The sequence below is a fragment of the Muscardinus avellanarius genome (genome assembly GCF_963383645.1).
Source record: "Muscardinus avellanarius genome assembly, chromosome: X".
NCBI classification, from domain to species: Eukaryota; Metazoa; Chordata; class Mammalia; order Rodentia; family Gliridae; genus Muscardinus; species Muscardinus avellanarius.
Genome location: NC_137792.1, coordinates 5,513,117 through 5,528,545, shown reverse-complemented (window position 1 = coordinate 5,528,545; position 15,429 = coordinate 5,513,117).

The following is a 15,429-nucleotide window of genomic DNA, read 5'->3' as shown; positions in this document are numbered from 1 at the left end:
GGGGCCATCCTGTGCACTGCGGCGCGTTCACTGGCATTGCTGAACTCTCCTCAATAGATGCCAATAATATCTGCTCTGTCAAGACGGCCCAAAACAATTGCAGACATCAGCAAATAGCCCCATGGAAGCAGAATGACCCCAATTGAAACCACTGCTCTAGACACATTCATTTAATGCAGTTGCTCAGAAGTGGAGGAGTCTTGCTGAGATGTTCCATGGGAATGTTACATCTGAGATGGGCTCGTTCCAAAGGCAGATGGTAGGTAAACAGTCCAGGCTTTGGGTGAAACACAGGAATTGTCTGCCCAAGTGCAGGTGGTTAATTAGACTTGTCAAATGGAGATGCATTTACAGCAGGGGAATATCGGCTCTCCAACGCCATTCGCCAAACTGCTCACTACTCTAGTTTCCAAAACATATTTGGGATACGTTCATTTCTCCTTAGCTACATATTCTTTATTTTACCTTGGTTTTTGTCATCCCATTGCAGAGATGGGGGGGGGGGAGGGAAGGACAGAAGGGGAGAAAGAGAGAGAGCGAGAGAATATGGTTTGTTCTAGCAAACTATTTCTAGCTGATCTTTGACAGCAAAGAAAATCAAGGAAGATATAATGAGAACATAAAACCCCTGCCTAGTTCTGTGTAATCTTAATCAACCCTTGTTGGGATATTCCCTTAAGAGCTTCAGCTTCATGCAAAAAGGGGGGAAACTTTTCACTTCCATACACTAACAGTGGTCTGTTTAAATCTACCTCTGGGAAAATACAGTGGGTGGTTGCATAAGCCAAAGTGCAGTTGGGCAGGTCCATAGATGATGGTATCTCATCAAGGACAATGGCAGCCAGAGACACAGCGCAGAGGGGATATTGGCCTAAGAACAGGGTGATCAAAACAAAGGAGACTTGATAAAGGAAACAGTTCCAATGCAGGGGGAGCACCAAGTGATGTGTGCATGTATGTCATTGATATAATTTACATTATGATAAGAGACTATAATGTATCGATAAATACACATTATTAAAAACTAATGCTATGCACATATACAAATTATGAATACCAACTTCAGTAACGGGCATAGGGAGAGGAGGGAGTGGGTTGGGATCTAAAGGGAAACGCACCAAGTGTTGTGAACATGTATGTTTCTACTACTCTCAACCTTATTGTGATGTATGCACCAATGAAAGTACATTTTTTTAAAAACTAAAAAAGATATTTTCAAGTGGTAAACAATATCAGCATGGCTTTCTGTCTACTCTCTGGCTTAATTTTGGTGATGAGAGGGGTCAGTCTCCGAAAGGCTGAACTTTGTTACTTCAAGTTCCTATGAGAAAGGGAAGTGACCTGGCAGGAGAGGGCCTCTGTCCCATTTAGCTGTGAGATAAAAAGGTGAAAGGAATTAAACAGAGCAGAATGGTGTTCTAAGATGGGTGAAGTGTGGGAGTATAGAAAGAAAGGGAATGCCTAGGGTGCTCAGAGTGAGTGATCCACATGGGGGAGGACCCTGCATAAAAGAGCTGGTCTAGGGTGCAAAAGCTTCTAGAAATGAAGTCTCTTATTTCTAGCCTATCTCCAAGATCTATTCAAAGCTCTCAACTGGATTACTGCATTTTTATATCATAGCTGGTTATATCTCCCAAGTGGTCTGCCTGACAACAAATATAAAGGAATTAGATCATATGTTCCTACCCCTAAAGAGCTCATATCTAGCCAGGTATGGTGGCACAAGTGTATAATACCAGTTATTGGGTTAAAGAGAAAGGATAATCACAAGTTTGAGGTCAGCAGCAGTAATTTAGCAAGATCCTGTTTCAAAAGAAAACATAAAATAGGACTGGGTGTATAACTCAGAGGTGGAATCTCCTGAGTTCAAACCCCAGTTCACAGAAAAAAATTCATATCTGAGATCATAGAAATGATTAATATCCATGAGCAACAGACTTGAAAATTTTCATTTCATGTTTTTATTTAATATTTTATATCCAATTGAGTAAATTTCCCAAGCTAAAACAACTAAAGGTACACTGTAATTCCAAGTCTATAAAATTACTTATGAGCACAATCAGTTTTTGGAACTGGCTAATAGAGAAATATGTAAAACTACTTTATTTTACAGTTGAGAAAAATAATTGTATACTTCTCTAAGCAAGGTGTTGAGAATTACTGAAAAACAGTTGGATAAAGTCCTTAAGCCTCAGTCAAGGCCCCTATCATCTCTCTTCAGCCTTTTTTTCTGGGCCTTCCTCTCTTCTTCCTGCTCTTATATTTTCAATGCCAATTATCTCAAAGAATGCAATGAGATCAACATGATTTTCCATCTCCAAATATGTTCTTTTTTCTCTTCCTGCTCACTAGAATACCATTTAACTTCTTTCTTGACTAAAACCAATCCTTCCTTAAGGAGCAGATTTACCTCCCATGATGCCTCCTGGTTTCTCCATCTCAGTACTTCTCAGGACTCTGGATCTTTGATAAAGCCACTAACACCTTCTGCTTTACATTCCAGGTACATTGGTTCACCACATTGGTTAGAGTGCAAGCCTCATGAAAGTTTGTTCATAAACATATCCTAGAACAATGGCCCAACATATAGCAGGCTTTCAATGACAAAAGTTAAAGTTAAAATAAGCAAATGATTTTCTCTCCTATTAGATTCCAGTTATTCAAATTCAAATATAAAAACCATGACATGTAGCATTTAATATGAGGCACACAGTGAATAGTTCAAAAACTTAAGCTGAGTGTGGTGGCACACACTTGTAATCTCAGTACTTGGGAGGATGAGACAGGAGGATAACAAGCTCAAAGCCAGCCTCAGCTACTACTTAGTGAGGCTCTTTGCAACTTGGTGAAACCCTGTTTCAAAATAAGAGATATAATAGGTCTTGGGTGTGTCCTGGAGGTAGAACACCCTTAAGTTCAATCCCTAGTATCACACAAAAAAAATTATACAAAGTGAAGAAATATGTTCACTTAAAATATATATATTTACTTGCTTTTTCCTTTCACTCAAAGAGGGGAAAAGTTTAAATAAGGTCTTCAGGTGGGCATATTAACTGAGAATTTATTCCCTATAAACAGCAGCTTTTGTTCTGAAGGAATGCATAATTTCTATTCTAGAAGAGATAGATTTCAGTTACTTTTCCCCCTATACTTTGTTTGGCACTAGGGACTAAACCCAGGGGCATTGTACCTCTGAGCTAGACCCCAAGTCCTATTTTATTTATTTTTTATATTTGAAACAGTGTCTCCTAAATTTCTGAGGGTGGACTCTAACCTGCGATCCTTCTATCTCAGCCTTCCAAGGACTGGGATTACAGAAGTACCCAGCAAAGAAGTTGTATTCATGTCATTGAATTGTAAAAATTTCATATATATTCTAGATACAATCTTTTGTCAAATACATGGTTTGCAAATATTTTCTCCCATTTTCCTTCTTATTTTCATTGTCTCTTTTGAAAAGTATTTCTTAAAATTTTCAGAGTCCAATTTATCTCAATTTCCTTTCATAATTTCTAGTTTTGTGTCTTATTTAAAAATTCTTGTCAAAGTTGTCACTAAGATTTCCCCCCTATGATTTTTCTACAATTATATAGCTGTAACTCCTACACTTAAGCCTATTTTCTGCTTTGAGTTAGCTTTTAAGTGTGGTCTATGGTATGGCTGCAAGTTCTGTTTAATTGTTTCAGTATTACTGAAGAGATTATCCTTTCCACATTGAATAGACTTGGCATCTTTTTTTTCAAATGAATTGAGCACATATTTGTGGCTCTGCTTCTAGGTTCTTTTTTATTCTATTAACATATATGCCCATCTTTTTACATTAACCTATATGCCTGTCTTTTCACCAATAACACAATGCCTTAGTATGTATAGACTAGAAATCAAGTAGTATAAATCCTCTAGCTTTGCTCTTTTTTAAAAGTTGTTTGGGAGGACTTCCGGGAAGATGGCGACCGAGAAAAGCGGGGCTTAAGAGCCCCGCTAACAACCAATCTCCATTACCACAAAATCAGCGCCTTTCATAGCCAGAAAACACCATCACCAGTGAAACAAAAAATCACCAGGCTCCAGAGAGAAAGCGGACTGAGAACAGAGCCACAGAGGAGATAATCCGCCTCACGCCCGAGGACGCGGCAGACGCGGCAGCAGCGCCATACTGCCGGCGGCACTGGCGAATTCACGGGACGGCTACAGCAAGCCGAGGTGAGCCGCTGCGGAACACCCAGGCGGGATTTCTCCGCGCAGAGAGCATCTAAAGCTCCCAGTGGCCGAGCTCAGCACATGCTGCAGGATTCAGAGTGGAAATCATAACCAAGAAGAAAAACACCAGCCCCACAGCCGAGGGTGTAGCAGAGGCGCCATATTGCCACCGGCGGCAGCAGCAGAGAATTCACCAAATCCAGTACAGCTACATCTGCGTACTCAAGAACAGTGAGTCAAATTGTGGGCCACAGAGGAGAAATCCCAGTACTGCGCTCCCTGGGACTTGACCCAGTGGGGGAGGGGTGGTGGCAGAGATATCACACCATAGGAGAACGTGCAACCTGGCACCCCCCACAGTCTAAAGCAGCCTCTATCGACTCTCTGGGTCGGAGACTCTGTGATACAACCCAGTAAAGGAGTAGTGGGGTCTGAGATACTACAGACTCGAGATCCAGAGCACCTTAAGCGAAGTCATAGTGACCCAAGGGAAGAACCCAGAGAAGGCACAAACATCCAAAATCATGGGAAAGAGGAATAATACTGGAACAATAAATGCCCACAACCCCACAACATCAGAACCCGATAAAACAGAAAATCAGAGATTTCTAGAAGATCAAATCAGGAAAATAACTTTAGAAATAATAGAGGTGCTTCTAAAAGAACTCAGAGAGAGCCAAAAAGAGATAAAGGATGCAATTAATGAAGTAAAGGCCTCAATTCAAAGCACAAACAACCGATTAGAACACATGGAGAACAGAATCTCGCTCTTAGAAGATGATCATTCCAAAAATGAACGCATAGTTTCTAATCTAGGAAAAAATATCCGACAGCAGGAGTCTGATATTGAAGAAATATGGGCCCATTTTAAGAGAGCTAACCTAAGAATAATTGGAATAGAGGAGGGAAAAGAAAGGGAAACCAAAGGGATCAACAATCTCTTCAAAGAAGTAATAGCAGAAAATTTTCCAGACATAGAGCAAGAGGTCGATACGCAGGTCCAGGAAACTTATAGAACTCCCCTTAGACAGGATCGGAGAAGAGGATCCCCACGCCACATAATTGTCAAAATGACCAATGTGGAAGCCAAGCAGAGAATCTTAAAGGCAACAAAAGCAAAGGGCCAAGTGACATTCAGAGGCAAACCAATTAGAATCACTCCAGACTTCCCAAACCAAGTTATGAGAGCCAGAAGGGCTTGGAGTAACATATTCCAAACTCTGAAAGAAAACAACTTCCAGCCAAAAATTTCCTACCCAGCAAAACTTTCTATCAAATTAGATGGAGAAATAAGAAGCTTCCATGACAAACAGAAACTGAAGGAATTTATGTCTTCAAAACCAGCGCTAGAGAAAATACTCAAAGAGATTAACTACAAAGAAGAAATAGGCAACACACTCCAGAACTAGAGAAACAAGATTTTCCATCCAACAGACAACTAAGATTGGTTATCTGTGGAGATTCATTATTTATGTTAGTCTTTTACCTATCTCTAAAGGGTATTGTTTGCCTTTATTGTTGTTAATTTCTAGGATGTCTAGTTGGAATATTAATATACCTTCAGATATAGCATTTGGAAATATTTTATCCCATTCTATTAGTAACTGTTAACTCTGTTTACATTGTCTTTGGATATACAATTTTTTTTTATTTTTTAGGGAGTTTGTATACTCCTCTGTTGCCTGTGCCATTGAAATCATAACCAAGAAATCACTGCCAATTTCTATGTTGTGAGGTTTAATGACCCAGATTTTCTTCTAAAAGTTTATAGTCTTAAGATTTATATTTAGGCCTATTATCTATTTTGAGTTAATATTTGTATATGGGATTAGGTAAGGGTCCAATTTTAATCTTTTCCATGTAATTATTATTTTTTAACAATATTTAGTTAAAAGATTAATATTTCCACCACCAAATGTTTGTGGAAACCTTGTCAAAAATAACTTGACAATATAGGGAAGAATTTAGCTCTAGCCTTTTTTTTAACTCCAATGGTTTATATATCTGCCTTTAGAATAGTACTACACTGTTTCAATTATTGTAGCTTTATATGGTTTGAAATCAGAAAATATATATCTTCTAGCTTTGTTCTTTTTCAAGATCGTTTTGGGTACCTAGATTCCATATTCCATATTAGGATAGATTTTTTTCTGAAAAATAAATATATAAATATATGATAGTTTCACCTAAAAAATAGAAAAAAATATTCTCTGGTAAGAAAGAAAGCAAAAAGAAATATTGAAATGTTATCTTTAAGTCATCAAAAGCTTGGTATCAGACAAATGAAACTGTTATGTGAGATTATCATTTTTAATTTTAGATAAATTGCCATAATACTAGATGTCAACTACTAAGCCAAGCATGGGAGGGAGGGATAGGGAGAGAATGGGGTGGGGATTGGGTGGGGGCTGACTGGGAAAAGTGTGCATGTATGTGTACAAAAGTATGTATCCTACTATGATGTATGAATACAGTGCACCAATAAAAATAAATAAATAAAGTAAAAAAATAAAAATAAAAAATAAAGGAAAAATAAATAAAAAAAAATAAAAGTTGTTTGGACTATAATAGGATCCGAATATTGTCCTATGAATTTTAAGAGTAGCTTATTATTTCTACTAAAGACCCACTGGATTGTAATTTTGATTTTGCTAAATCTGTAGATCACTTGGAGAAAGTGACATCTAAACAGTACTGAGATTTTCTTTAGTACTGAGGATTGAACCCAGGGGCATTCTACCTCCAAGTTACAACCCCAAATCCCAATATAGCTTTTGAACAGTCTCACTAAGTTACTGAGGTATTTTATTCATAGATACAATCTATCTCCCTGTTTATTTAGATCTTCTTTAGTTTCCCTCAGCAATACTTTATAATGTTCCCCTTACAGATGTGAAACATCATTTGTTAAGTTTATCCCTAAATATGTCATATTTTTGATGTTTCTGTAAAACTTTAATTTCAATTTTAGACTGATCATTATAGTAACCTTGTATCTATAATTTTACTAAACTCATTTATTCTAGTAGGCTTTACAATTATATATATATATATATATATATATATATATATATATAATCATGTAATCTTCTAAAGAAATCTACTTTCTTCTATCAATTTCAATCCATATTTTTCTTGCCTTAATGTATTGGTTAGAATCTCTAATATAATGCTGAATAGAAGGGATGAGAGTAAAAATCCTTGCCTTATTTCCAATCTTAGAGGGCAAAGCATTCTTAAATAATCCAAAGAAGCTGAGTATGTTGGCACATGCCTATAATTCCAGTAATTGGGAGGCTGAGACAGAAAGATTGAAGGTTCAAGGCCAACCTCAGCAACTTAGAGAGACCCTCAGCATCCTAGCGAGACCCTATTTCAAAACAAAACAAAACAAAAAAAAGGCTAGAGGTGTAGCTCAGTGGTAGAATGCTCCTGGTGGCTTCAATCCCCAGTACCAAAACAAAAACAAAAACAAAATTAAAGAGGAAGAGGGAACTTCTCTGATGCTCTGATGAGGTACTTTAACAAACATATCAAAGTCAATCACTAAGCCAAACATGAGAAGGAGGGGGAGGGAATGGCACAGGAATCGGGTAAGGGCTGATTGGGTGATATGTGCATGTATGCCTCCGCCATCTTTTACCCCATTAAGATGTATGACTATAGCCGGCATGATGGCACACGCTTGTAATCCCAGCATTCAGGAGGCTGAGACCAGAGGATCGCGGTTCGAGGCCAGCCTCAGCTACTTAGTGAGGCCCTCTACAACTCAGTGAGACCCAGTTTCAAAATAAAGAATAAGAAATAGGACAGGGGGTGTAGCTCAGAAGTCGAATTCCCCTGGGTTCCATCCCCAGACCTGCAAAATAAAAATAAATATATGTATGACTAAAATGCACCAATAATAATTTTTTTAAAGTCCAAAGAGTTGAAAAACTGAATTTTGTAAAAAAAAATTTAAAGTGCAGTCTTTGACAGTATGGGATATAGAGAAAATGTTTTTGTGCTTCTGTAGAGTTGGGGTTTTATAGGTATATACCTAGAAGTTGAATTGCTGTGTTATATGGAATTCGGGGGTACTAGAGAATGAACCCAGGGAATTGTATCTCAAGCCACACCCCCAGCCCTATTTAATTTCTATTAAAATTTTAAGAAAGGGACTTGTTAAGTTGCTAAGGACCTCACTAAGTTGTTGAGGTTGGCCTCAAAGCTGCAATCTCTCTGTCTCAGCCCTTCGCATACAGGATTACAGGCATGTGCTAATGGTTGATATTTCTGAGGAATGGTCAATCGTTCTCCACAGTGCCATATTCCCACCAGCAATGTGGGAAGATCCCAGTTTCTCTGCATCCTTGCCAACACTTGTTGTTTTATATTTCCTCCCACTTTTTTACTTTTGTATGCCATCGGTAATATTCATTTCTAAAAGGCTTATTATATGCAGAACTTTGGTCTAAATAACTCGCCTATCCAGATATAAACTGCTGCCCCTCTCATGTGGCTGATATGATGTTAACACAGGCGAATATGTTCCCTTTAAAAAACACACCATCCACAGAATAAATACTCTTTAGTTGATACTACGCTTTGAGGAGTAGCCTTTTTGCTGTTTTCCTTCCTTTCTTCTTCCTTTCCTTCCTTTAATCCTTTCTTTCTTTTTCTCTTTCTCTCCTTTTGTTTGCAATACTGGGGGTTGAACCCAGAGGCATTCTACCACCAGGCCAAACCCCTTGTCCTATTATTATTTTTTATTTGGAAACAGGGTCTCACTAAGTTGCAGAGGGCCTCACTAAGTAGCTGAAACTGGTTGCGAACATGCTATCCTGTCTCAGCCTCCCAAGTGCTGGGATGACAAGTGTGTACCATCACACCCGGCTTGCTGCTATTTTTGGAATTAAGAAAGGGCTAAATTAGTGATATGTACATGTATGCTTCTACCATTTTTTACCCCATTAAGAAGTATGACTACAATGTACCAATAAATTTTTTAATGCACTGTCTTTTATTTATTTTTATAAACATTTTTGGATGGTTTTATTTATATGTATGAGGGGAAATACCAGCAAAGTTTGAATGGAAAGATAGGAGAGGAGGAAGGCTGATCTTGATTAATGAGGGTCTACATCTGAACATGTGTAAAATTATGAATAAGACATGGTTAACCTAAACAACCATTGGTGGGAGGGGAGAAGGGAAAATGGGGGTGGGGGGAGAGGGCACCAAAAAAAATAAAAAAGAGAATAAAATTTTTTTTAAAAAATGTTTTTCTCCAGTAACAATAAAAACTGGCATTAACAAAATTTAAGAAAATGTTGGCATTACCTTTGTGCTATCTTTGGGCTGTCATTTATTTTTCTATGACCCTTTGTTTTCTCTGTAAAAGAGTGAGGAGCATACCACATAAGTTGCTGAGAATAAAAACAATTTTTTCAACTTTGAACTTACAGTTAGCATTAATGAACATGGAATGAGATTTCATCCTCCCTCTTTTACCCTTGCGGAAGAAAGAAAAGGAAATATCATTAAAAATGTAAATTGATTACTGGCCTCTGAAATTGAATGGGAAAATTTCCTCCTAAACCCTGTCCCTCAATCTGAATGCTTCAGTAATATTGTTCAAGGTCCAGATAAGTTGGCCATTAAGTAAATTAGCTTTGAACATACAAGTGGCATTCAAAAACCTGCCTAGCCACAAAATTGAAGTTGAATTGTACCTGCAGTGAAAAATGAGGAAAAGATTAGAAAAGCTCATTACTTAGAATTCATGGACTAATTCATACTTTCTATGCATCCATAATCAGGTGCAAGTCATTTCTCAAAAGGGCTTGGTACATTTTTCAGTGGGCACCGTTTTCCACAGTGGCAGAATTTCATATTCCCATCAATCTTTCTCTTCCTATCATTCATTCGATATTTAATGAGAACCTGATATGAGAGAGGCAGTCGAGCTAGAGAAATGAACAATGCAAGTTCAGCAACTGCAGCATCTCCCACCCCATAATGTTTCACCCTGCTGCTTACGGTTTTCCTGTATGGGGTGTTGGCCACCCTGCAAAACCCTCAGAATTGATAGGACCTCATCCACTATCTTCTGTTTGGTTCTAGATCTGTCCCTGGTATTATCATTTGGGCGCACTTCACTCCTTCCACGCTCTGCATCTTCTAAACCAATCCCAACGTCCGCTCCTCCTCCTCAGCTCTGGCATTCTGTGTAGTTACAATGCCAGATACCCCCAAGGAGAGCTGGAATTGAAAATGACAAAGCTGGGCTCAGTGATGCATGCCTGCAATCCTGGTACTTGGGAGGTGAGTCAGGAGGATCGCAGGTTCGAGGCCAGTTTCAGCAAGTTAGAGAGACCCTCGGCGATTTAGCAAGACTCCATTTCAAAACAAAGAGCAAGCTGGGTATGGTGCACATCCTTGTAGTTCCAATAATTTGGCTGAGACAGGAGGACAATGGGTTTGCCTCAACAACTTAGTAAGGCTCTGTTTTAAAAATTATATATATATATATATATATATGTGTGTGTGTGTGTGTGTGTGTGCGTGTGTGTATACATATATATATAATGTATACATATATACATATATACATATATATATACATATATATATATATATATATATATATATATATGCTGGGGATTTAGCATGTAGGTAGAATGTCCTGGATTTCATCCCCAGTAAAAATAAATAAATAATAAATAAGCTGGTCATGATGGTGCATGCTTTTAATCCCAGCATTTGGGAGGCTGAGACCAGAGGATCGTGGTTCACAGACAGCCTCAGATACTTAGTGAGGCCCTCTGCAACTCAGTGAGAACCAATTTCAAAATAAAGAACAAAAAATAGGGCAGGGGGCTGGGTGTGGTGGCGCACGCTTGTAATCCCCGTGCTTTGAAGGTGAAGACAGGAGGATCACACAGGTCTGAAGCCAGCCGTGCTAGCTTAAGAGACCCTGTTTCCAAATAAAAATATAAAATAGGTCTGGGAGTGTAGCCTGAAGGTAGAGGGGTTTCCAGGAACCCCAGTACCACCACCAAAAAAAAAAAAAGGGCAGTGGGTGTAGCTCGGAAGTCGAATGCCCCTGGGTTCCTTCCCCAGACTTGCAAAAATAAATAAGTCAATAAATAAATAATAAATAAATGAAGAAAGAAAGAAAGAAAGAAAGAAAGAAAGAAAGAAAGAAAGAAAGAAAGAGTAAAAAGGGTTAGGGTATTACTCAGAGGTTCCTGGGTTTAGTCTCCAGGACCAAAAAAAAAGAGAACAGATAAACTATAGGACTCCCATTATCTTATATGAATTTCAAATAAATGATTAATTTTTTAGTGTACCTCATAAAATATTTGGGTCGGCATATACTTACCCTGAACAATTACATGTTATTATCTGTAGTCCTGTAAGTGTGTGTGTGTGTGTGTGTGTGTGTGTGTGTGAGAGAGAGAGAGAGAGAGAGAGAGAGAGAGACTGACTCTCTAGGAATTAAATCCAGTGGCATTATCCCTCTGAGCTACAACTCCATCCCTTTTTTATTTTGAAATAGGGTTTCCCTAGGTTTCTGACTGTCTTGTGAAGTTGTTAATGTTGGTCTTGAACCTGAGATCATCCTGTCTCAGTCTCTCAAGTACTGGGATTACAGGTGTGTGCCATCACATGGGCCTCAGCCTTATGTTTGTTTTGCTAAGTCTGGAAGCCCTCATGAGGGCCAAATAAAATATTTTCCTCAAGGAAGTGCCGCTGTGAATGAATGCTACTAGGTGAATCACAATAGAACTTGCTTGGGGCTGATCTTCAGTTATGTTTCCTCACATGTAAAACCTAAGATAGAGATCTGAGTGCAAGTGGTTTATTTGGAAAGGGGCATAAGAGCAGAAGGGAAGGAAGCCAACAAAGTGTGCTTTAGGTAACAAATTACTGCTGTGGGTAGATGAGAACCAACTTCAGAAGAGTCTCCCCCAAGGGACAAGGATGCTCTGGTACATCCTTGATCCTCTGGTATCTTTCTTTGACTTGTACTTGGCATCAATCGAGGCCTGCTCCTGGAGATCTGAACTCCCCTGCATTTCCAGCCAAGCATGTCTTGGAAGCCAGATGAATGCCTCTGGCAGAGTACTAGGTGCCCGCAACAGAAGCCAGCAGAGACAGTGAGTGCCAAGGGGATGAAAGCAGGCACTGCCATGATGGCATCTGCTTCTGTGAAATCTCTGCAGCACCAGCCCCGTACAAACTGAATTAATGTGAGAGTTAAAAGTAAGTCTGAAAACCATAGCAAGTAAGAACTAAGTAAGACTCCACAGACAATGTAGTCCAATTCCCTTGTTTCACACGCTGGAATGTTTTGCCTCAGAGATTTTTTTTTTTGTCAAAGGGCCAAGATTTAAATATTACAGGTCTAAAATGCTATTTTTACGATAGTTATGTCCTCATGGAAAAATGAAGGATGATCTACAAAAATTTTTCACATTTCAGAGACCCTTGTTCTTACCATTCTATATCCCAAGGAGAAGCAGCTCTTTGGATTTGGTTATGAGCAGGATCTCAGGCAAGCTGCAGAGGTAACTGGGTATTATGTCCATCCAAAGGAGCCCATCTTCTTGTGAACTATAAACCCCAGGCTCCTGCTTGGGAGGCAGAGCAGTATGTTCATGAGGAACGAGGCCACCTGTATGCAGAGGTTTCTTGCACCCTAGGCTCAGCTCAGCAAAGTGCCTGACCTCTTCCATCCATTCCAACATCCACTCCAAGAGGCTCAGTTGTGAGTAACTGGGGTAGCTCCAGTCTGGGCTCTCTCCTCCACTCCACTATTCTGGAATTCCTCCAGACAACTCCTATCTAAACTAGAGAAGTGACCAGAACCCTGGATCAGATTTTCTCCTGATCTTTGGGATGATGATTAAGAGAAATCAGAGTGTGAAGTGTCTAAATTTCTATAAATTTATAATCTGTGAAAGTTAACTATAAAGCTAAGTTTTTCTGGCTCCTGGCATGGCACCACTGCACAGTAGATGCTCAATAAATATTTAAGAAATGAAAGACAGCCTGAATTCCAACTTACTATTTATCTTCACATAGAAATTTCGTGTATTTTATTTTTGTGCTGTTTCTTGATAACTCTTGACTACATGATTTGATGGTGATATTTACATTCTGTGACCCATATTATAGGGTACAATCAATAGCAATAGGAAAGCCAGCTGTGGTGGCATACATCTGCAATCCCAGTACTTAGGAGACTGAGAGAAGAGGACCTCAGTTTTGAGGCTAGCCTTGGCAACTTAGCAAGGTCCTCAGCCACTTAGGGAAACCCTGTTTCAAAATAGTAAATGAGGACTTCCAGGAAGATGGCGACCGAGAAAAGCGGGGCTTAAGAGCCCCGCTAACAACCAATCTCCATTACCACAAAATCAGCGCCTTTCATAGCCAGAAAACACCATCACCAGAGAAACAAAAAATCACCAGGCTCCAGAGAGAAAGTGGACTGAGAACAGAGCTCAGAGCCACAAAGTAGATACACCGGCCTCACGCCCAAGGACGTGGCAGCAGCACCATACTGCCAGCGGCAGCTACAACTTCACCGGACAGCTACAGCAAGCCGAGGTGAGCCGCTGCGGAACAGCCGGGCGGGATTTCTCGCCGCAGGTAAAATCTAAAGCTCCCAGTGGCTGAGCTCAGCACACGCTGCAGGGACTCAGAGTGGAACTCAAAACCAAGAAGAAATAAGCCAGCCTCATGGCCGAGAGTGTAGCAGCAGAGCCATATTGCCACTGGCGGCAGCAGCAGTGAATTCACCAAGTCCAGTACAGCTACATCTGCGAACTCAAGAACAGTGAGTCAAATTGCAGGCCACAGAGGAGAAATCCCAGTACTGTACTCCCTGGGACTTGACCCAGTGTGGGAGTGGCGGTGGCAGAGATATCACACCATAGGAGAACGTGCAACCTGGCACCCCCCATAGTTTAAAGCAGCCTCTATCGACTACCTGGATCGGAGACTCTGTGATACAACCCAGTAAAGGAGTAGTGGGGTCTGAGATATTACAGACTCGAGATCCAGAGCACCTTAAGTGAAGTCATAGTGACCCAAGGGAAGAACCCAGAGAAGGCACAAACTTCCGAAATCATGGGAAAGAGGAATAACACTGGAGCAATGAATGCCCACAACCCCACAACATCAGAACCCGATAAAACAGAAAATCAGAGATTTCTAGAAGATCAAATCAGGAAAATAACTGTAGAAATAATAGAGGTGCTTCGAAAAGAACTCAGAGAGAGCCAAAAAGAGATAAAGGATGCAATTAATGAAGTAAAGGCCTCAATTCAAAGCACAAACAACCGATTAGACCACATGGAGAACAGAATCTCACTCTTAGAAGATGATCATTCCAAAAATGAACGCATAGTTTCTAATCTAGAAAAAAATATCCAACAGCAGGAATCTGACATTGAAGAAATATGGGCCCATCTTAAGAGAGCTAACCTAAGAATAATTGGAATAGAGGAGGGAAAAGAAAGTGAAACCAAAGGGATCAACAATCTCTTCAAGGAAGTAATAGCAGAAAATTTTCCAAACATAGAGCAAGAGGTTGATACACAGGTCCAGGAAACTTATCGAACTCCCTTTAGACAGGATCGGAGAAGAGGATCCCCACGCCACATAATTGTCAAAATGACCAATGTGGAAGCCAAGCAGAGAATCTTAAAGGCAACAAAAACAAAGGGCCAAGTGACATTCAGAGGCAAACCAATTAGAATCACTCCAGACTTCCCAAACCAAGTCATGAGAGCCAGAAGGGCTTGGAGTAACATATTCCAAACTCTGAAAGAAAACAACTTTCAGCCAAAAATTTCCTACCCAGCAAAACTTTCTATCAAATTAGATGGAAAAATAAGAAGCTTCCATAACAAACAGAAACTGAAGGAATTTATGTCTTCAAAACCAGTGCTAGAGAAAATACTCAAAGAGATTAACTACAAAGAAGAAATAGGTAACACTCACCAGAACCAGAGAAACAAGATTTTCCATCCAACAGACAACTAAGATTGGTTATCTGTGGAGATTCATTATTTATGTTAGTCTTTTACCTATCTCTAAATGGTATTGTTTGCCTTTATTGTTGTTAATTTTTAGGATTTCTAGTTGGAATATTAATATACCTTCAGATAGAGCATTTGGAAATATTTTATCCAATTCTATTAGTAACTTTTAACTCTGTTTACATTGTCTTTGGAT